Source organism: Herpailurus yagouaroundi, unplaced genomic scaffold, assembly GCF_014898765.1.
Source record: "Herpailurus yagouaroundi ecotype Mexico unplaced genomic scaffold, PumYag 187, whole genome shotgun sequence".
In the NCBI taxonomy this organism is placed as follows: Eukaryota; Metazoa; Chordata; class Mammalia; order Carnivora; family Felidae; genus Herpailurus; species Herpailurus yagouaroundi.
In genome coordinates this window covers 26133473-26155073 of record NW_024412418.1, presented here as the reverse complement: position 1 = coordinate 26155073, position 21601 = coordinate 26133473, and the positions used below count along the sequence as shown (strand labels likewise).

Here is a 21601-nt window from a genome sequence, read left to right as displayed (position 1 = left end):
TTGTGCGATCACAGAAGCTGGAGGAGGAAAGGCAATGTGAAAGATTTCCTCCCTATAGCCTCCAGAAAGAACCAGCCCTACCAACACCTTGATCTTAGTCCCATAAAATTTATTTCAGACTTCTGACTTTCAGAACTGTCTGTGAATAAGTTTGTGCTTTTTTAAGCCACTGAATTCAGGGTAGTTTGTTATAGCAGCAAGGTGAAACTTAAACAGATACTTTCTTTTATCTCCCTTGAGCAGGGGGAGACAAGAGGCAAGTGTTGTGCTTGTGGTACATGTGCATTTCCAAACGCAGTAGAGTGATGGAATATTAGGCTGTTAGGAGTAGGAGTAATAATTTGCTTGATAAATAATAAGTACGAATTACATTTTGTGTAATATTTTAAAAAAATATTTTCATTACAATGATCAGCCCGATCTATATGTGCTAGGTTTAAATTAAAGGGAGATAGTTTCTCATTTTATTTAATGATTGAAAAAACCTAAAATTTTTCCAGTGAAAACAATAAGAAATGACACATTTCCCTTCTTCAGCCCCTTTACTTTTGGTTCAGAGTCAGGGGAAGGTAGTCCTATTATGTCAGCCAGTATTTATTAAAAACTCATTCCATGTGAGGCATGAATCTGGACATATCTTGCCATTGACTCTTACATGAATATGCTACTTTCCTTTTTTTTTTTTTTACCTCATTTACAACAAGATATTCCCCTGCACACCAAGAAAAATCTGAATTAATTCTTATTAATGTTTATAGATCCCTGCCTCACAATACTCTGTTCATTTTATGTGATAAGTAGATAAAAGTATAAAACCCAAGGCACTTGTCTTTCATATTGAGACTCGAGCTCAGGGCATTTTAACTCTTAATTTCAGGTTGGCCTTAGCTTTTTGTAAGGTCATCAACAATAAATAAATTGTCAACAACAGTAAATAATTGAAACTGGGAAAAAATAAATAAAACGTATGTGCATGTCTGTGTGTGTGTGTGTGTGTGTGTGTTTTCATTTGCAGAGAAATTTCTATTTCTCTGTGAATTAGTTTAACTTAATAATATCGGGACTGTAATAAAACAAATCCAAGCTCCCTGGAGCTGATAGGTTTTAGGTAGGAGGCTGAGAAATTTATGTAAAGATAGATCATGTAAGCTTTTTAAACTTTTTGAATTTAATTTCCCAAATTGAAGAAAATTTGGGAAAAGAGATTGAAGAGATCCAATAATTTTCAGTGATTTACTTCTTCATAATATACCAGTTGTTGAATATACATTAGTAATTTATCAAATTTCAGAAAGTACCGATATCAGGATTTGTTGAAAATCTTTATGACTTGAAAATGAGACATTATTTGTAAGCCTTTGTCACTTTGAAAGAAGCGCTTGTGTATCAAATCAGGTGAATTGTGTATGACCATGAAGTTGCCTAAGTTAGAATGCCTTTAGCGTATACACTCTCTAAGGTGCTGTGTACCAGCAAGAGTTTTGTTAAATAAGATAATGAGAGGTTTATAAACATGACACTTTTTGACTTATTCAGTAACTAAACAATGTCAACAGGCCGACTTTTTTTGTTTGTTTGTTTGTTTTTTCCTACCGTTCCATATCTCGGTCGTCAACTTACTGACTTATTCTAAGTTTTGATCCCTCATTATATATGATAGTAGTTAAAGATTTATATGCTCCTTTGTCCAATGTTGTACAAAGTCAGAGGAGAAAAAGGAAGGGGCAAGCGCTTGTCCTTCAGTGTCATAACTTTCATAAGGGAGGAGAATTTTTTAAGATGTTTCTCCAAACATGATCATGCAACCGTGCAAAACAAGTGAGACCTTAGTGTTTTCAGCTTCCATTGTGAAATAGTATTCATTCATTCATCTTAATGGCATTCACTCATCTGATTTGCCTATTACTATATCAAGAGTGTACATTTTAGGTCTTATGTAAGCATATACTGAATGAATAAATGAATTCATACATACATATAGACACGTGTGTATACACATGTACATACATAAATAGAGGTGTCATGGCAGTACATTGTAGAAATTCATGTATGTAGTCCCAAAGGGCATGTGACTACATGCACCTTTGAAAATGAACCCACAGAATATCTTTGGTAATATTATGCTGAACTCAGAGATGAGTAATAGAGGATTCTATTTCAAGTAGGTTCCCTGAAAATCTGTCCAATTTTGAATAGATTTGATCGTTTTTATGAAAGACAGTCTTTGAAGAGCAATGAGTACTGCTGAAACACTTCAATTATGTTTTAAAAATAACGGCATGTGCTGACAATTGTCAGACATGTTGATAAATACAGTGTTCTTATTAATGTTTGAGAACTGGCTTTTGATTAGGAAGGCTGCCAGAGGTAGTACACATTCTCTACTAAAGGAAGAAGTGAGGCCCTGCTGACTGTTAGTTACCCTGCCTTGAGTTACTTTTTATCCTGATTCCACTTGGAGATGATATTCTGTGGAATATCTACTTTCCATTTTGCTGCTCTATTTTACTTTTATATATACAATTGTTTAGTTTCAGAAGTATTATTTTCTCACTTAAAACCCATCACTCAAAACACAATAGTTTGAAATATTTTATATTTCTGTTTAGTTCCTTTTATATTAGGCATAATCTGCCTTATGATTATATTAGTTAATATAGAGTTTATGTTATCTATTCTCCTTTTTCATGTAATTTTAAAACATAAAACATCCTTTATTTCTTTGTAAAATCTAAATGCGTAATATTTCATATGTATTCCAATAGTGACTTAACTTTAACCTTATAAATATTTGTGCATCTGTGTATTCATATATGTGTGTGTTGTGATTTAAACTTAAACTATGATAAAAATTCTGTTGTTATTTTTAACTTGAGGTATATATTGAACATATATATAACTATAAAATAATTCACCAAAATTATTGAACAATTTTAATGTTATTGACACCTAGTACACTGTTTTTGAGTTTAGAACTTTTTTTTTTTACTTTTTTTAAGGAATAATTGATGAATGTAATCATATATATTTAAAGTGTACAACACGATTATTTGATATTCATGAGCCTTGTGGAAAGATTACCAAGATCAAGATTATTAACACATTCATCACCTCTGATAATTATTTGTGTGTGTGTGTGTGTGTGTGTGTGTGTGTGTGTGTGTGGTGAGAATGATTTATATCTATTGTCAGTAACTTTAAGTTACACACCATGCTGTACATTTGATCCTCAAAACTTATTTTTCTTTTCTTTTTTCTTTTCTTTTCTTTTCTTTTCTTTCTTTCTTTCTTTCTTTCTTTCTTTCTTTCTTTCTTTCTTTCTTTTTACTTATTTTTCTTTTAAATGCAAATTTCTAAGCTTTGATATCCTTCACCCCATTTCCCTTGTCTCCCTGCCCCTGGCAACCACCATTCTATCCTGTTTCTATAAAATTGGCTTGTTTTGTTTTTGTTTTATTTTGTTTTGTTTTGTTCCACATATTCCATATGTAAGTGATACCATCAATATTTGTCTTTCTCTTAGCTTCTGTGGTTGGCTTATTTCACTTAGCCTAGTACCATCCAGGTCCATCTATGTTGTCACAAATGTCAAGGTTTCTTCCTTTTTTATGGCTGAATACTGTTCAATTGAGTGTACCACATTTTCCTTACCCATTTATCCACTGAAGGACATTTAAGTTAATTCTATGGCTTGGCTATTGTGAATTATTCTACAATGAACATGGCTATGCAGGTACTCTTCATGACACTGATTTCATTTTTTTTCAGATGTATACACAGAAGTAGGATTACTGCATCATATGGTAGTTCCTTTGTGTATACATATATTATGTATTGTGTATAAATATATAATATGTTTCCTTTATAAAAATTATATATGTTTCCTTTTTGTATATATATATATGTATATATTTCCTTTGTAAAAATTATATATATATGTATGTTCCTTTGTGTATATATATTTAAAAATTATACATATATATAATTTTTATGCACAACATAGTGATTTGACAGTTCTATATATTACTCAGTGCTCACCATAAAAAGCTGTTCATCTTTTCATCTCCAAGACTTATTTATTTTATAACTAGAACTTTCTTTTTAATTTTTTAAGGAACCAAGATACTGTTTTCCATAATAGCTATACTAATTTACATTCCCATCAACAATGATAAGGATTCCCTTTTCTCCACATCCTTCCCAACATCTGTTATCTCTTGTCTCTTTGAAAATAACAATACTAACAGGTCTTAGGTGATATTTCATTATGGTTTTGATTTGCATTTTCCTAATGATTGGTGATGTTGAGCACCTTTTCATATATCTGTCGGTCATTTTGTATATTAAGCCCTTATCATATATATGGGGTTTGCAAATATTTTCTTCCATTTTGTAGGTTCCTTTTTCAATTTATTGATTGTTTCCTTTTAGTATAGCAGTTCTTTAGTTTGATGTATTCCTGCTGGTTTATTTTGGCTGTTGCTGTCTTTTTTTTTTTTTTTTTTTGTCTTCTTATCCAAAAAAATCATTGCTAAGACCAACGTCAAGAATCATTTTCCCAGTGTTTTATGGTAGGGATTATGTGGTTGCAGGTCTTAAATTTAAGTCTTTAGTTCATGTCAAGGTAATTTTTATGACTGATAAAAAGATAGGGGACCGGTTTGATTCTTTTGCATGTGCCTGTCTAGTTTTCCCAGCATCACTTATTGAAGAGACTGTTGTCCCCTCATCGTGTGTGTGTAAAGCTATGTGTTGGGACCTAGGGAGTGGTGTTCAGAGCAGCAGCAGCACAGTCTTGGCACTGACAGGCCAGAACCGTCACCTGAGACCCAGGGGTGGGCCCTCAGGGCACCAACTAGGTGGTCCTCAACAAAGACAGATCAGAGCCAGGACGTGGGAACTTGGAAGGCACGTTCCAAGCAGTGGCAGCTCTGGTCACATTTACGGCAAAGCACTGGGGCATCCCAATCCCAGAAAGTGAGGTTTGGGGACCCTGAGGGCATGTCTCACTGCAACAACAGCTCCAGCCATGGGGAGGAGATGTAACAGCAGGGACTCTGGAAGGTTCTGTCCTCTGGGATCAACACTAGAGAAGACTATGGGATCCTTGGTAGCAAAGGCTACAAACTTCCACAGTGGTGAGGCTTGCTGGGGCCTCTCCTGTTCTCCCTTTTCCTGTGGGGTGAAATCCCTCTGTGGGGATTCCTCCTGGCACTTAGCTGCTCTGGACTGGGGGTGATGGGGTGACATAGGTAAATCCTTCCTATGGTTTTCTGTGTGGCCATCCTCAGTTTTTGAGTTTCACAGAGTTTTGGCTGCTTCTTCACTGTAGCTCACAGCTTTCCTCTAAGCTATTTTCATCTGTTCGTAGTTGTTTATTTGTTGTTATTGTTGTTTTGTTCAGGAGACAATTGTTGGGACCTCCTAGCCCCCCATCTTGCTGAGGTCACCTCTCTTAAGAAAATTACAACAGTTGACTCTACCATCAGTACAGTAAGAAAAAAAGAAATGTTGTGTTTCATTAAAACTTCTGTAGTTCTGAGTATTCTTATTAAAGAAACAAGAATACATAGGTAAGTAAATATATTAGTCTGCTCAGGCTGACATAAAAAAATATCATACACTGGGTGGCTTAAACAACAGAAATTTATTTTCTCAGAGTCTGGAGGCTGGAAATTCTGAGATCAAGGTCTGGCAATGTTTGGTTTCTGGTGAGAGTGCTTTTCTTGGTTGGCAGACAGCCAGCTTTTCACTGTGTCCTCACAGGGAGAGTGACCGAGCTGTCTGGTGTCTCTCCTTATAAGGACGTTAATCCCACCCAGACCAGGTCCACACCCTTATGACCTTTTTTAACCTTAATTACCCCTTCAAGTAGTTAGGACTTTAACATAGGAATTTTAGCACTGGGGGGCGGGAGGCACAATTCAGTCCACTGTTGTAGTTAAGTAAATAATACCCACAATAAAGCAGCAACAAATTTTGTTGTTTGAGAGGTTATAAAAGGAAAATTGCTATTTTAATTTACCATAAAATGATTGGACATTTCATGTCCTATAAGCTGACGAATAGCTGTAGTCTAGGTAGAAAGCTTCTTGCACGTACATTTTGGTCATGACAGGTTTCCTTAACTGACTTTCTCCGTGTGGAGACTGACCTGTTTTTGCCTTTGCTGAAGGTTTTGTTCAACCTGTCGTTTTGCTAACATTTGGCCTTTTTAAATCATAAGTATAACATCAGTCCTTATTTAATATTGTGCTTATAGTATGTGTATATTTATATAAAATAAAGCATGGCATTTTGTTGATAAATATGTCCAAAATATGTTTTTTAAAAGAATTTTACTGCCTCTAAGTGTGTCATTTTGTATGTATAAAACAGAAAATCTTGAGTAATAATAACAACTGGCATATACTAAACACTATGCATTTGTAAGAGATTTTGCTATGTGTTTTTCTTTTTTTTTTAATTTCTTGAGAGAGAGAGAGAGCATGCACATGTGTCTGCAAGAGAAGGAAGGGCAAAGGGAGAGATAGGGAGAGAATCTTAAGCAGGCTCAGCACTCAGCATGGAGCCTGACTCAGGGTTCAATCTCATAACTGTAAGATCATGACCTGAGCCAAAATCATGAGTTGGCCACTCAACCAACTGAGCCACCCTGGCTCCCTGTTATGTGTTTTATATGCATTATCTCATTTACTCCTCAAAACAATTTAGGTTTATATGATGTATTGAGGTATTGGATATGTGTGTATATGTGAATATGCATATACATTCATATATATATATATATATATATATACACACACACACACACACACACACACACACATACATATATATACATACATACCGTAAGGTGTGTGTGTGTTTGTGTGTGTGTGTGTATGTGTGTGTGCATCTGCATATAAAGTGAGGCCTAAAAAGTTAATGGTCTTCACTATAGTGTATAACTGAGGAAGGAGTCCCGTCTATCATATATGTTCATATTCAGGGTCTATGTCAGTCTTCTTCCTCTGCTTTTTATTGTTATTGTTTTTCTTTCTCTCACTTCCTGTGGTCTCCCAGTGGGTAGCTCTTCATTTGGTTGTGTGTCTACTTTCTTCACTATAAAAAATCCTGTTTGTTTTCCTACTGCTTACTAGTTGTAGCACATATTGAATATTCCGTCATGCTTTGTCCTCTGATATTTATGAACTCTTTGTCAATGTCCTGACCTTAGGTTTCAGATGGACACAATTTGGTCCCAATATTCATCCTTTTCTCCATATTCTAATATTCTGAGACATTCAATTTGTATGCATTCTATTTTTTTATTAAAAGAATTACAACATTAAATTAGATTTCCACTGAGTTATACTGGTTTTGTGATTGTTTCTGTTATTTATTGAATAAAAACAATTTAATAATATCATGTGTGTCCTTCAGTGTTTGAAATAAAGTGGCAAAATGATCAAATTACTGCCCTCAAAGGGACTATATATATATATATATACATATATATATATGTAAAAGGGATTATATATATATGTGTATATATATATAAGAAGATAAATAATATATATATTTATATATGATTTATCTTCTTTTATTTGAGTATAGTTTTCATACATTATTGCATTAGTTTCAGGTGTACAACATAGTGATTCAACTTGTCTATATGTTACGCTGTCTTAACCACAAGTGTAGCTACCATCTGTCACTATACAAAGCTATTATAATACCATTGACTATATTTCCTATGCTGTGCCTTTTATTCCCATGAGTTATTCATTCCATAACTGGAAGCTTGTATCTCCCACGCCACTTCACCCATTTTTCCCACCCTCCACACCACTGCTCCCTGACAATTATCAGTTTGTTCTCTGTGTTTGTAGGTCTGATTCTGCTTTTTACTTGTTTGTTTATTTGTCTTTTTGGATTCTATATTTGAGTGAAAGTGTATAGCATTTGTCTTTCTTGGTCTGACTTATTTTACCTAGCATAATATCCTCCAGGTCTATCCGCGTTGTTGCAAATGGCACGATTCCATCATTTTTATGGCTGTGTGATACTCCATTGGGTGTATATGTGTGTATATATATACCACATCTTTCTTGTCCATTTGTATACCTATGGACACTTAACGTTGCTTCCATATCTTGGCTATTATAGCTTTTAAAGATCACAAGTGTTGGTAATAAAAATTGCTAGAGATTTCAGCTGTTCACTTAGATTTTTACAAACTTAATTTCACTTTATGATTTTTCACTATGGAAAGAAACAAGATAGCCTTTTCATTTAATTCCACAAAAATAGGAAACAGGATGAAAATCACTGTGCCTTATATATATTTAATGTTTGATACATTATCGCATCCTCATGACAACCCCTGTCAAACAGAGAAGTTGGGGGATCCATCTAACAATGAGGGAATTGAGACCTTCAGAGGTTTGACGATAAAGGCCACCAAAATATTTATTTAAAAAGCAAATTTGTTAACAGATTGAAACCATCATAGTAGATTCATTCATTCATGCATTCATTTATTTAAAATTGAACTGACTTGTTTTAGAGTATCATATCAAGTATATGTGACTTGACAGAGATTTATAGTTATTACACTGATAATTATTTCATAGTATATATTTATATCATTGTATCAACATTCTGATATTTATTGCAGCAGATTTGGTGACAAACCAGATGTATCCATTCCTCTGAAACTCAGATATCAACATGGCATGTGTTCTCATTGGTATTTTCTCTAGAAATAAAATGTGCCCAACTTGATATCCCACTGTTGTCTGCTCCTAAAAGCAGGGACATTGCCACATGAATTTCCATGTATGAATGCCGGATTATTTTCTGAAGATTTGAGTCTTCTCTAAGAGAATGTGTGAAGCAATTGCCCCATAATTTTTAAACCCCTGTGTAATTTAAGGTAATTTTTGTGCATCTGCCTCTCATTATCTTACATTTATCACATTTATGTGTTAAACCATTTTTTAATGAGCAAAAGCATTTTTGGTGCCAATAATTTGTTACAAGTGTCAAATTATCTCCAGCTAAATGAGCTTTGGCCCTAAAATGTAGGCACCATGCATAAGGGGTGATAAGGGTTACTGGTTTTACTTTCTTACTTGATTTGACAAACTTTAAGGTTTTCAAAACACGTTCATTTGTGGCTTAAAATAATTTTACAAGTCAGTCGGGGCAGGTAATAATATCACCTTATCCTGAATAGAAAAACAAAGCCTAGAGATGTTAAAAGACTTGTCTGAAATCACAAAACTAGGAAGTGACAGTTTTATTCTAATCTCAGTCTTTGACTCATCTATATTACATTGTTCCCAGTTATATTCTGTTTCTTAGGGCTATTTATAGATTATACTGTCAAGAAATATTTTCTAATGCACTGAAAGATTTGAAGGCCAAACGTGTATAGCTGTAAATATAACTTGATGACAAAAACAAACAAACAAACAAACAAACAAACATCGGTTGGCAACTAAAACTCAATGCATTTCCTTAAAACCATAAGCATGTTTCAGTGCAAAAGTATGCTGCTTTCAGTTTAGAATTGGCAACTGCTTGGAGCAGAAGTTTCTTTTCTGACTCCCTATATTTTTGTGATCCTCCCTACTTGTTTTTAAACAACAGAATAGGACACAAGAGAAAATTAATTGACCTTCTCCAGAACAAAACAACTTTTCAGGCTTGTTGCCTCCATGCTAAAACACAAAGCCAACAAGCCTCATTGATTTTTTTTCATTAGTTACCTGATAATGGAATAGACACACAGATTATATATAAAAAGACACATGTTTCTTATCAGAAGTTTTAACAAATTGAAATTTGGTAAACATTAAACTTTCTCCAAAAACATTGGGATTCTTCAAATACTGAATATCACCAAAAATGCAGGTTTTTCAGAAACCAAGCCCAGAGTTTTAAAGTGAATTATCTATGATTATACAACTTCAATCTGAGTTTCCTGACTTCATGTTCATTCATTTGTTCAAAATTATCGATTGAGCATGTGTTATCTGTCAGGCACTGAGCAAAGTTCTTTCCATTTGAATAAGATGTCTTCATGCTTTAGTGAGGGATTTGAAAACAATGGATGCATTTCAGGAAGGTATTGACTCCTTAGAATTTGCTCATAATTTTTATAGGTTTTCATATGGCATTTTTCTTGGAGTGACGTTTGTATAAATTATCAGATTATCAAATGTTCTATCAACACCCAAAGCTTAACAGTTTAAGGACCATTGATTTACAAATTGCCCCTTACTTTCTACCATTCTAAGCTGTTAATGGGCGTAAACCATGCTTCTTCAAAGTTTCTCTTTCTTAGTCTGTTTACTTATTCGAAAACTGAGAGGTATTATCTGCCAGGTTGATGGTTATGTTAGAAGTGATTGTTAGAAAGTGTTTATAACTTTATATAGTGCTTTCACATTTTTCCATTTTAACCAAATTCTACCGTTAATTCAGGATTTTAAAAAATGTTATCTCACATCTCCTAGGAAAACAAAATATTTTCAATGCTTTCGGACAGCAGTTGTAAATACATTTTAAAATATATATAGCTTTGTGTGTCTCCACCCCACACCCTGTGCCCATTCCGTCATTTGCTCATGTGTCACGGTGCTCTTTCCCACTGAGCTTGGATCTAGCCTCAAAGTCATTCTTATTCCAAGTTTTGAAGCAGATTCTAAAAGTCAGTCACAGTTGGTACTTAAGATAAACCTATTTGCCATTTCTGAAAGCGCTCTAAATAGTTTGCCTAGAGGCAGTCTTCAGTTTCTACAGAGCTGCTCTGCAATGCGCTATTACCATTGTCTTACTGTTGCAGTAAATAATAATTGTTAAATATATTTCAAAGAGAAGTGGTCTTTATGCTAAGGAACATTAGAGAATAGGGCACAAGTGGGAATCCTTGTGTCAAAAATCAAAGTGAAGACAATATACTTTATACCAGCCCTGGAACATTTCTCCCTTGGTCTGAGAGGGTGGGTGAGCCTTGGATCGCTGACCTTCCCTGCCTTTTCTTGTCTTATCATGTTGCATGTGTATCTTGGCTCAACAAGCTACCCTCCCACCAAGAGGGGCCACAATCTTTATTAGTTTCAGTTGGCTGCACATTTCCTTGCTTGGAGCATATGTAGAACAGTGGCACCATCATGAGACCTTTGGGGGGAATCACTCTCCTTCTGGGACTTGCCTAGTATACTACCATTTCAGACCAAGCACATCTGCCCACTGATGCACTGGTTTCTTTAGGTCCTAAGTGGTTTTATTTTCAGTATGTTTACACACACACACACACACACACACACACACACACACACACGTGTGAAACATCCTGTGTTTCTTCTGAGTACATTGAAAGTTCAACACGTTTCTGATCAGAGCCCATCTTAGGTTCGAATTTATAGATTAGAAATTACAAAGACAACAACAACAAAAAAGAGATTACGGTGTTTTGTAGAGTCAAATTTGAATACCCTACAGAAGTACTGCTCAGGGACATACAAACATTCTCAAGTAGCTTTTCATGTCTAATTAAAATATCAAATAATTAAATAATACTTGTATTCTAAACATACACTCTTTTAAATTTTTTTTTAACATTTATTCATTTTTTGAGAGAGAGACAGAGTACAAGTGGGGGAGTGGCAGAAAGCCAGGGAGACAGAAAATCTGAAGCAGGATCCAGCCTCTCAGCACAGAGTCCCATGTAGGGCTTGAACTCACTAACTGGGAGATCATGACCTGAACCAAAGTCGGACACTTAACCGACTGAGCCACCCAGGCGCCTCATCTAAACATACACTCTTATATTTAATGTAAAATGAAAAGAAAGAACAGTGAAGAAAACATACAGTAATTTCACTTATTATACAATTGTTTAAAAATTACTTGTGCTCCATATCCTTTGCCCTAGTGGTGATGCCAAATATAATTTCAGAAGACAAGAGCAAGTTACTGTTCTTGTTTGAATACTTCCTTTGGCAATACATTTCGATGTTCCCCTTTGTCAGGGCAGGAGACATTCCAGAAATATATTTGTGAATTTACTTGATTTATTTTATTTCATTTCATTGCTGTTACTCAGTTGCTAGGGTGTTTGTTAATCATGCATAATAGAAGAAGCCAATTACCTTGGAAGGTAATTGCATAGAAAGCTGCAGCAGTAGACACGATTTAGAGGAATTTTAAAAAGGAGCTTCTCCATCAATTTCATAGTTTATCACAAGGCATGTACAGCTTCTGAAGGCACCAGCAGAATCCCTAAGTAGTGTGTACAGTGGGAGTCTTTTACAACAGCAGCATCTCCCCTTCAATCATTGACACTAGTATATCTCTTAAAGAGAGATTCCAGGGGTTATCTTAGCCTCTGCCACTGCCATTTAGACTTAATAAACCCCATTTTAGAAACAAGTCAGCTCAACTTACTGCAGAAGTTTTCACCAGCATAAGAACCGTCACTTTAGAAGGATCCTGTAACACCTCCAATTCCAGTCCCTTGCACGATACTGGCTGATCTTCCTGACGGCATCACCTCTCCTGATAAATGTTTAGTGATTAAGGTTCTTGACATTCTAAGGCAGATTTTTCTCTCTTACGAAATTCTGACCGTGGGAGAACCCCTTTCTCACTTCCGATTATAGTTGGTTTTTTGTTTGACAGATTGATGAGAGATTTGGATTGTTTTATTTTTTTTTATTTTGTTTTTTTGGGGGGGGGGGTGGGCAGAAAAGAGAAGGAGAGAGAATCTTAAGCAAATGCTTAAGACTCAATCAGGACCTGAACTGAAATCAAGAGTCCTACTCTTAACCGACTGAGCCACCCAGGCTCCCCCAGAGATTTGTGTTTTTAATGAATTCATTTTATTTGTAATTTTTACAATTTTTTAAATTAACATTGGGTGTTAACTGCACTCAAACAAAAAATATATAGTTGATTTTTTATATACTTATCTTACTCCCACAGAGATGCCAGGCTCATATTCTATAAAGTAACGTGTTTTCCCCACAGTCTTCTTGTGTTGGTTTCTTCATTCTTTGTCTCTGTTTGCCCTTTCTATTCTTGATGCCCCCTCTTGTAGACTCCTTCAGAAGGAGAATTTAAGTTCATAATGTAATTTTTTTCAGTCTTAGGAACATTTGTGATCTTAGGCTAGGGTAGAATTCAATATATTGCTAATAGTAAAATAAACTAGGAAGGTGAGTGGGGTATATTATTTGAGTAGGCAGTAAAAATCATTTCAGTGCTCTGAAGCCATGCTACTTAGCCAGGAGCCAAAATTTACAGTCACCAACATACGCTTTTCAGTTTGTTTTTTCCCCAGTTGTATCATCTCTTCTTTTGTCAAAGTCACAACTAGCATATCCTACCATCCTGCCCCCAATCGTTGCTACTCCTCCTTTAAAAAGAAATAGGAAAATTCCCTGAGGTTGGAAATATCCATGTGGGTTATAGTGAATGATATATAGAAATTCTATGAACATGTTTTGGGTAAAATCTTTTTATATCATTAGTGCTTCTTGTGACAAGTTGGGCAAACCACATAGCACAATTAAGAGGCACCAACTGAGGCCTAGGTATACAAAGACAAACACTTTTATGGAAGACTGTACTGCAGCTTTGACTGATATCTATGTGAAAGTTCTTATTTATATCAAGCCTAAGCATCATCTCCTGAACGTTTGTCCATTTCTTCTTCCTTAGTAAATAGACATTGAGATGGTTAAAAATATATATGATTGTAGTCAGTCAGGGGATCTGGGTTCTTTTTTTTTTATGCTTTTATTTTTGAGAGAGAGGAGAGAGAGAGAGAGAGAGAGAGAGAGAGAGCGAGCACGGGAGCACGCAGGAGAGGAGCAGAGAGAGGGAGACAGAGAATTCCAAACAAGCTCTGCACTGTCAGGCAGAGGCTGATGCAGGGTCCAAACTCACGAACCCTGAGATCGTGACCTGAGCCAAAATCTAGAGTCAGACGCTTAAACAACTGATCCACCCAGGTGTCCCAAGGGATCTGGGTTCTTTATTGGCTCTTTCACTTACCTGGAAACTGAGCTTAAGTAGTCAGCCTTACTGGATATCAATTCCTCTGTCAGTAAACTATGGGTAGGATTGATACACACATGTCAAAGTTATTTAACAGGATCAAATGAGATTATATATACAAATGAATTCTACGCAATATTTTATACACATATTATTATCCATCAATTGATTTTGGTTTTGGTTTTGGTTTTTCTCCAGAGGGAAGTTTATTTCTCAAGGTAATACCAAGTCACTTTTTCAGAGTCTAAACAATTGTACTTAGTCTCACTCAAAAATGCATCACATATTCTCAACTCAGGCCATCCTACTCAGCAGTGTCCAGGATATATATAACTACATCCGAGGCCCCCTTTTTTTCTCCTTGAAATATGGAGCTATCTTGAAAGCCAGGGAAACAGTAGTTCATCCCCTTCATTTTAGGCAACTGTGTTGCTTTATTTATTTATAAATTAAGGCAAAAGAATCTTCAGAACATTCTGAAGAGAAAACAGCTGACTTTTTTTTTTTTTAGTTTTTATATGGCAATCAAGGACCAAGGGCATCGTAGCTTTTCAGAAATGAAATTATTGGAATATATATTTTCCTAATAAATTTTTACAGAAGTTTCTTTATTAAAGAAAAGAAACCAGTGTAGAGACCAAGAACTGGATGTGATTTCTTAACATAATTGCACTTGACCAGTGTCTGGAATCAGAGATATGAAAGGTTACATTCTCTTTTTCAACTGTCTTTAATATAGTTTTCGTGGAAATAGTAGATGAGAATTGTCTTTAATCTTTGATGTATAAGAAGACTTTGCTATAATAATTTGGTTTCGTGCTTGGTTTTATCTTGGACTATTTTGATATGCTGATATTTTGATATGCTGATATACTGTTAATTTATTCATTAGCATCTGTAAAATATTCTAAAATAATACTAAAAGTGGATTATTTTGTGTGAAATTGAGCAGGAGCAATGTTAACTCGATATTCCATGACTCCTCTTTTATGTATTAAATTTGTTTTTAGTTTATATATAGTGTGGATAACAGTGATCCCATATTTACATTTTCACTTATTTGAGCTCCTTTATTTGCATGCTGCTTGGATTTAAGTGTTATGTTAGTCTGCAAGAGTTTGTTCCCAATCAAGCACAGTCTTACAGGTTGCCTGTTCAACTCTGGTTGTTTTAATTATAGTTCCCTGCTTCACTAAATGAGGATGTTCTGTTGGTGTCTCATAAATTTTAACACAGGGATCACCTGTGTATCTTGTTAAGAGGATATTCTGGTTCAGTAGGTCTAGGATGAGGTTTGAGATTCTGCATTTCAAACAAGTTCTGAGTGACAGTGCTGACGGTGATGGTCTGTGGACCACACTTTAAATTATAAAACCCCAGGCTTTTAATTAATCTGATGTGAAGGTGTTTTCTTTTTCTTTTTAAGTAATCTTTACACCCACTGTTGGGCTCGAACTCACAACCTGAAGATCAAGAGTCGTATGCTCTACTGACTGAGCCAGCCAGGTGCCCTTGTTTTTCTTTCATTAAATTTTAAAATTCTATGGACATTGGTGTGGTAGAAAGAACCAGCATTTGAAATCAGGTAATTAAAGTTCCCCTTCAGCGTTCAGCCTTTCATGTAATTTACCAGTGTTTCTTTAGCACACGAACCTCTAGAAGAGGGTATTTGTATTGATTATTTAACATCTCCTCCCAACCTTTTTGTTCCACATATCACAGCTGACATTTTGGAGCAGGCAGAGGGAAATCAGAATTGGATGACAGTTCGTCCCGCTCTCAGTCTAGTAAGGGTGATGAGCTAGTTTACAATTAATTTTAATACAATATGGAAAGTGTTTTATAAGGATTTACTGCTCTTGGGAGAGCGGGTCAATGAGTGGAGGGTCAAAGATCAGTAAACCTATTACTACCACCTTGGGACAAACTTCATGTAAGAATGACAATGGATTAGACCTTGAAGGCATTACATCACAGCCTATACTTGGTAGGGTACCCAGTAAATATTTGTAGAAATTAAGAGAAGAAGAAAAGAAGGAAAGAGTCAAATGAATCAGTAAGGTCAATTTGGACATGTGTTAGTATTAAATAAATCATCATAGGAACTTTCTGAAATGTGTGGTACATGCAGAGAGAGGCAAGAGAATAGACCAGAAAGACAAGATGGTCCAAATCAGGAATGGTATTGATGGTGATGGTAATTCTTAGAGAAAAGTGTCAGTAATTTTATGAATGTTGTTTCTCTTTGTTGGTGGGGAAAGGTTCAAGTTCTTCGTGGCTTGTATATGGAAACTCTGACTTGTTCTTCCCCTTCCATGGATCCTAGGAGTGCCTTGCTGGTCATTCCAGCTAGTGACACATATGCGACCCACAACTTCATAACCATGTACGTGCTTCTGACTGATCAGCTGACCCACAGATTCTGGTTCTACTTCTTTTCTGTTTTTTTTTCTCTAATTGCTTACCAACTTAAATATCTTTTGACTTCAAAGTGAATATAGGAAAAAAGGAGAAAGGAAAGGAAAGGAAGCTGACGATTTAGCATTATGCTCAGAAAACAGGTCAAAAACAAACACAAAAACCCACATTACAATCTAATACTTTCATATTTCTTTTTAATAAACAACTTAGTGAGAATGGAAACTGCATTGCTACTTAATGGGGTATACAATTTTTCTCATTTAATGTTATCTACTAGTCTGTGAAAGGAGAAGTAGACTCAAATATTCTGAGTAGTAAAAAAAATGAAAGCACTTGGATTGGTCTTGCCTATTTTGGGCATTCATTAAGCCTGTGTTTTATTCACAACTGAGTTCACTGTCTTTATGCTCAACTTATGGAAAAAGCAGAATTGTGCAGCAGTTAAAAGAGACTGGATCCAGGCCTCTGTGTTTAATACTGACTGTCAATTTCAGAATGGATTTGAACAAGATAAGTAAAAATATATATGTCTCTTTATTTGTCATCTAAACTGAGGTTAAGTATAGCTTCTATACCATATAGTTATTTTGAAATGTAATGAGTATGCACAAGTAAAATATCAACTTATAATAGTGTTTATAAACATGCTGATTGCACAAGTATTAGCTATTATTGTTCAAAAACAGGAAGTGAAAATTTACTTTGTTTCTATCATAATAATGGGTTCTAGCAGAAGCTTAATAAAACACATGCTCTTCCTACTCTTAAGTGAGTTGCATAACCTCCCTGGGCTATTTTCCCAACTGCAAAATGGAAATCATCACTACACTATAGAAATGGAATGTGAATCAGCAAATGCTGGTTGCCTTCACCTTGTCTTCTAATTTGTTTTTTTTGAAGCATAGGCAAACAGAAATAGAAAGATAAACTCTTTCCCCGCTTTTTAATGTTACTCATAGGCAAGCGTGAGAGAGGATTGAGATGTAGTTGTACATCAAAAATAAATGAACATTTTAAAAAGAGGAAGTTCTATTTTTGTATTGGATTGCTTTCTAATTATTGAGTTATAATGGTTCTTTATATATTCTAGGTATAAGTTCTTTAAGAAATATGTATTTTGCAATTGATGTCTCCCAGTATGTGACTTGGCTCTTCATTTTTTAACCATGACTTTTAAAGAGAAAAAATGTTTCATTTTTGATGAAGTACAAGTTATGTTTCTCTGATATTACAGCTAAGAGATATTTGTCTGACCCAAGGTCATAAATGTTTTTCATTTAGATGTTTTATAATTTTTGGCCCTTATAATTAGGTCTAACATCTACTTCAGGTTGAGTTTTGTGTAAGGTATGAGTTAATGGATTTGGAAGTTTTTCTTTATTGACATTCAATTATTTCAGTTTCATTGTTAATATTAAGCATAGGAATTAATTACTGAGCTGAGAATTGACCAACTGATGGATATAGAAACACCCTGAGTAGGGCACAGATTTTTATGCCACTTAATTCATGGATTCCTGCATAAGAAATCCATATAAAACTCCTTTGATTAGAGGTGTGGGTGATTCTTTGTTCTTACAGTTCAGCACAGCCGTTAAATACTCTGAATCTAGAGCAACAAGAACTGAAAAATCAATCCTGGTTTTGCCACCGACTGGAGTGATGGGGCCAAATTTTCAACTTCTGTTTTGTTTAATTTTTTTTTTTCAACGTTTATTTATTTTTGGGACAGAGAGAGACAGAGCATGAACGGGGGAGGGACAGAGAGAGAGGGAGACACAGAATCGGAAACAGGCTCCAGGCTCTGAGCCATCAGCCCAGAGCCTGACGCGGGGCTCGAACTCCCGGACCACGAGATCGTGACCTGGCTGAAGTCGGATGCTTAACCGACTGCGCCACCCAGGCGCCCCTAATTTTTTTTAATGTTTATTTTTGAGAGAGCGAGAGACAGAGACAGAGTGCAAGCAGGAGAGGGTAGAAGGACAGGGAGACACAGAATCCGAAGCAGGCTCCAGGCTCTGAGCTGTCAGCATAGAGCCTGACACGGGGCTCACCAACCATGGGATCATGACCTGAACCGAAATCAGATGCTAAACCGACTGAGCCAGCCAGGTGCCCCTCAACTTCTGGGTTTTAACTTCATCTTCAAAGTTAGGGGAATTCACTTTTTTGTGCAATGCCTAGTAGAAAACTCTAATGCCTTGTGAGTGGTCTGTCCTATTATCCTCCTCCTCTTTTCCTTCCTCTGCCTTTTTCATTAGCTCCTTGTTTCAGGCAGGAAGGTGCATTGTCCCATTCTTCTCTACACTGCCCTATTGCTCTTGAGCTCAAGTGGCTGTGCTGTGTTTTACTGTAGTTACCTGTGTTTCTGCCCCCTTTTCCTATAGAACTGAAAGATCCTGTTTTGAGGGACATTCATCTAATACTGACTTCTTATACTGAGCGCCACTATTCCTGTACTACATATTTCACCTATGTGCCATAGACAAAAATAAGTAAGGTATGGTTTTTCCATTTGAAAAGTCCACAAATAATAATAGCTATTATTTTAAATGTCTAGTATTGGCTGTGCAACGTGCTAACTCACACACACATGACCACATATAATCCTCACAACTCCTTAAGGCAGTGGTTCCCAAACTTGTATGCACTTGCATGATCATGTGGAGATATTTTTACATGTCAAAAACCCAGGTGACACCCTAGTCCAATTAAATAAAATGTCTGGGGATGGGACAGAAACATAAGTAGTTTTACTATTAGCCACAGATTTCAGGTGAGGTAACTGTGGCTCTGAGACATTAAGGCACTTCAATTGTGGGACCCAAGAACCCAAACATCACTGGGAGGGTGGCCAGTGATGTGGGTGGCAAAGAATGGCACAAAAGGGTAGAGCAACAAGCAGGACAGAGATTATTCACTCTCCAAGGGAGGAGGGTGGCCAGACATCTAGAGAAATATCAACCCCAGGTTTCTTTCAGGCTGGGCCTTTTAAGGGGGTTTGAAAGATATGAGAGGTTGCAGCTGCACCCATGGGCATGGGCATGGGGAGGGAGTCAACTGTTGTACAGATAGAGCAGGAAGTTCCAGGTTTTTGAAGGGGCTCTGTCCGGGACTCCTCTGGGTTATGGATTGTGGTCAGGCTACATACGAAGAATATGCTTTGTAGTTGGGGTCTATTTTTTCCGAGGATGGAGGGCACCATGACCTAGAGAAACAGAGTTAGGGCCAAGTGCAGACACTTGTGAGTTTTGTCTGTAGGTGTGGCTGGGGCTTGGGGGGAGGGGAGGCTTTGAATAGATTCCTTTCATTTCCTCCTCTCTTTATTTAAAATTACTCTTGATTAGGAACATGGGAGAAAGTCATTCTTCCATTACTAACTTCCTGCTGAGTAAGGGCATAGAGCTGTCCCTACCTGGCTGCAGGAGAGATGGGAGTGAAGGAGATGTTGGTGGGGGCCTCTTCTGAAAGCAAGGGCTTGAGTTTAAGCTTGTTAGGTCCTTAGAGAACTACCAAGAGCTAAGATGTAATCCCAGATGAAAGAGATGAGATATTTTAAGATACAGGGCCCCAAAATAAGGGCTACTCGGATAATTGCCAATGGTCCTAGGAAAGGAGTAAGCTATAAGAACCAAGACAAGATATCTAGTTTCTGGGAAAACCAATCAGCCCCCTAGTTTTTATATTTTTCCTGATTGTCTCTAGCTGTTTTGATGATTTTATCAAGGCTGTATAAGACCTGGCCTGGCTCAGTTACACAGAAGTAACATTCTTCCTGTAGTAACCCCCGCAACCCCCCACCCCCACCCCAGCAGTTAACGGGTCTAAAGCCCAACAATTTTGAAGAACTGCTCCTGCTAGGGAATTAATTTGTCTCTGCACTGCCTGGAGTGTAGAAGCCAAGTTGGCTACTTGGTGACTCAAGGAAAGAGAGAGTTCCCACGTATGGTCAGAATGAGCTACCTGTGCCTAACCCAGTTCCCCTATGAGGAGGGTGAGGATAGACACTGGTTCAGCTCTGTGGGGGCAGGATAAAAAAGGTTTGAGTGCCTGTTACAGTCTGCATTAAGGGTATGAGGACTGGTGACTTGGGAAAGTGTAGGTCAGTAATTAGGTATATGAGGTGTAGTATCCCTTTTAGGTAGGGGCTAAGCAGAGATAGGTCTGTGTTCCAGAGAAAGTGGGTGGGAGAGTCAGGTTCCATGTAGGGCAATATGGTGAGTTGTCCAACTTTGTTATTTTGAGGGGCATATATGGGATAAATTCCCCCTACCAAGACTGCTACCAGTGGAGTGACTTTGTAAGTGCTAAATATAGTTTTGGTAGAAAAATTAACAGGCCCTTAGTGTGGTTCCATTTCCAGTTTATGCCATCAAGGCCTTTATAGGATTGATGCTTTTGTATATTTTTGGGTTGGAAGAAGTTGAGTTTGTAGAGGCAAGAATTGTCCAGGGCTGGGCAGTCTGTTGTATCACTAGTGGAAGAGATTGTCCAGGCAGCCTTGGTTTTGGGTCTTGTGAGCCCAGTTATGTTGGGTTTATAAGAGTGACAATGTGTGCCCTATTTCTCTGTTTTGGGGAGTGTTTGTTTGTTGTATGAAGGGGTTAGTGAAAGGATTAGGGAAGAGTTAAAGATATTTTGGAAGACCATTTGTGGGTCAGAATATGAAGCATTAATGCAGATAGGCACACTTTATCTCTGATAGAGTTGGTCATGATTTAAGAAGGGATTTATTGGATTTAATGAGAATATGGGCTTTAATGCTGAAGTCAATATGTTCATCCTTTGAAATGTGTTAGATGTGGAAGGTAGCATTGGCCAGGTACCAGTCAGTTAAGTTGATGGGAATGGGGACAAGTCCCTTGGTTGGTGAGATGGGGGCACATATCCAACAGTTTTTTATATGTTATGTTTTTGTTGTTTAGAGCTCAGATGGCTGCCTGGTGATCTGGAAATAAGGGTGTTGGAGGACTTGTGAAGAGTGGAGGGTGGATTGGTAGTGAGGGACCCCAGAGTGATGAGGACACTCATAGTAGCCATGGAGAGTGTGGGGAGCCCCATAAAAAGCAAGAGGATTAGCCTGACCTGCAGAGAAAGTGGTTCCATCCTGGTGAGAGTAGACAGT

General features: G+C 36.7%; 1 protein-coding gene across 5 annotated transcripts in view; it reads left to right on the top strand.

The window, feature by feature from the left end:
- Positions 1 to 21601, top strand: part of LUZP2 (leucine zipper protein 2) — a 510394-nt gene that overhangs the window by 372485 nt on the left and 116308 nt on the right. The window lies entirely within an intron of this gene.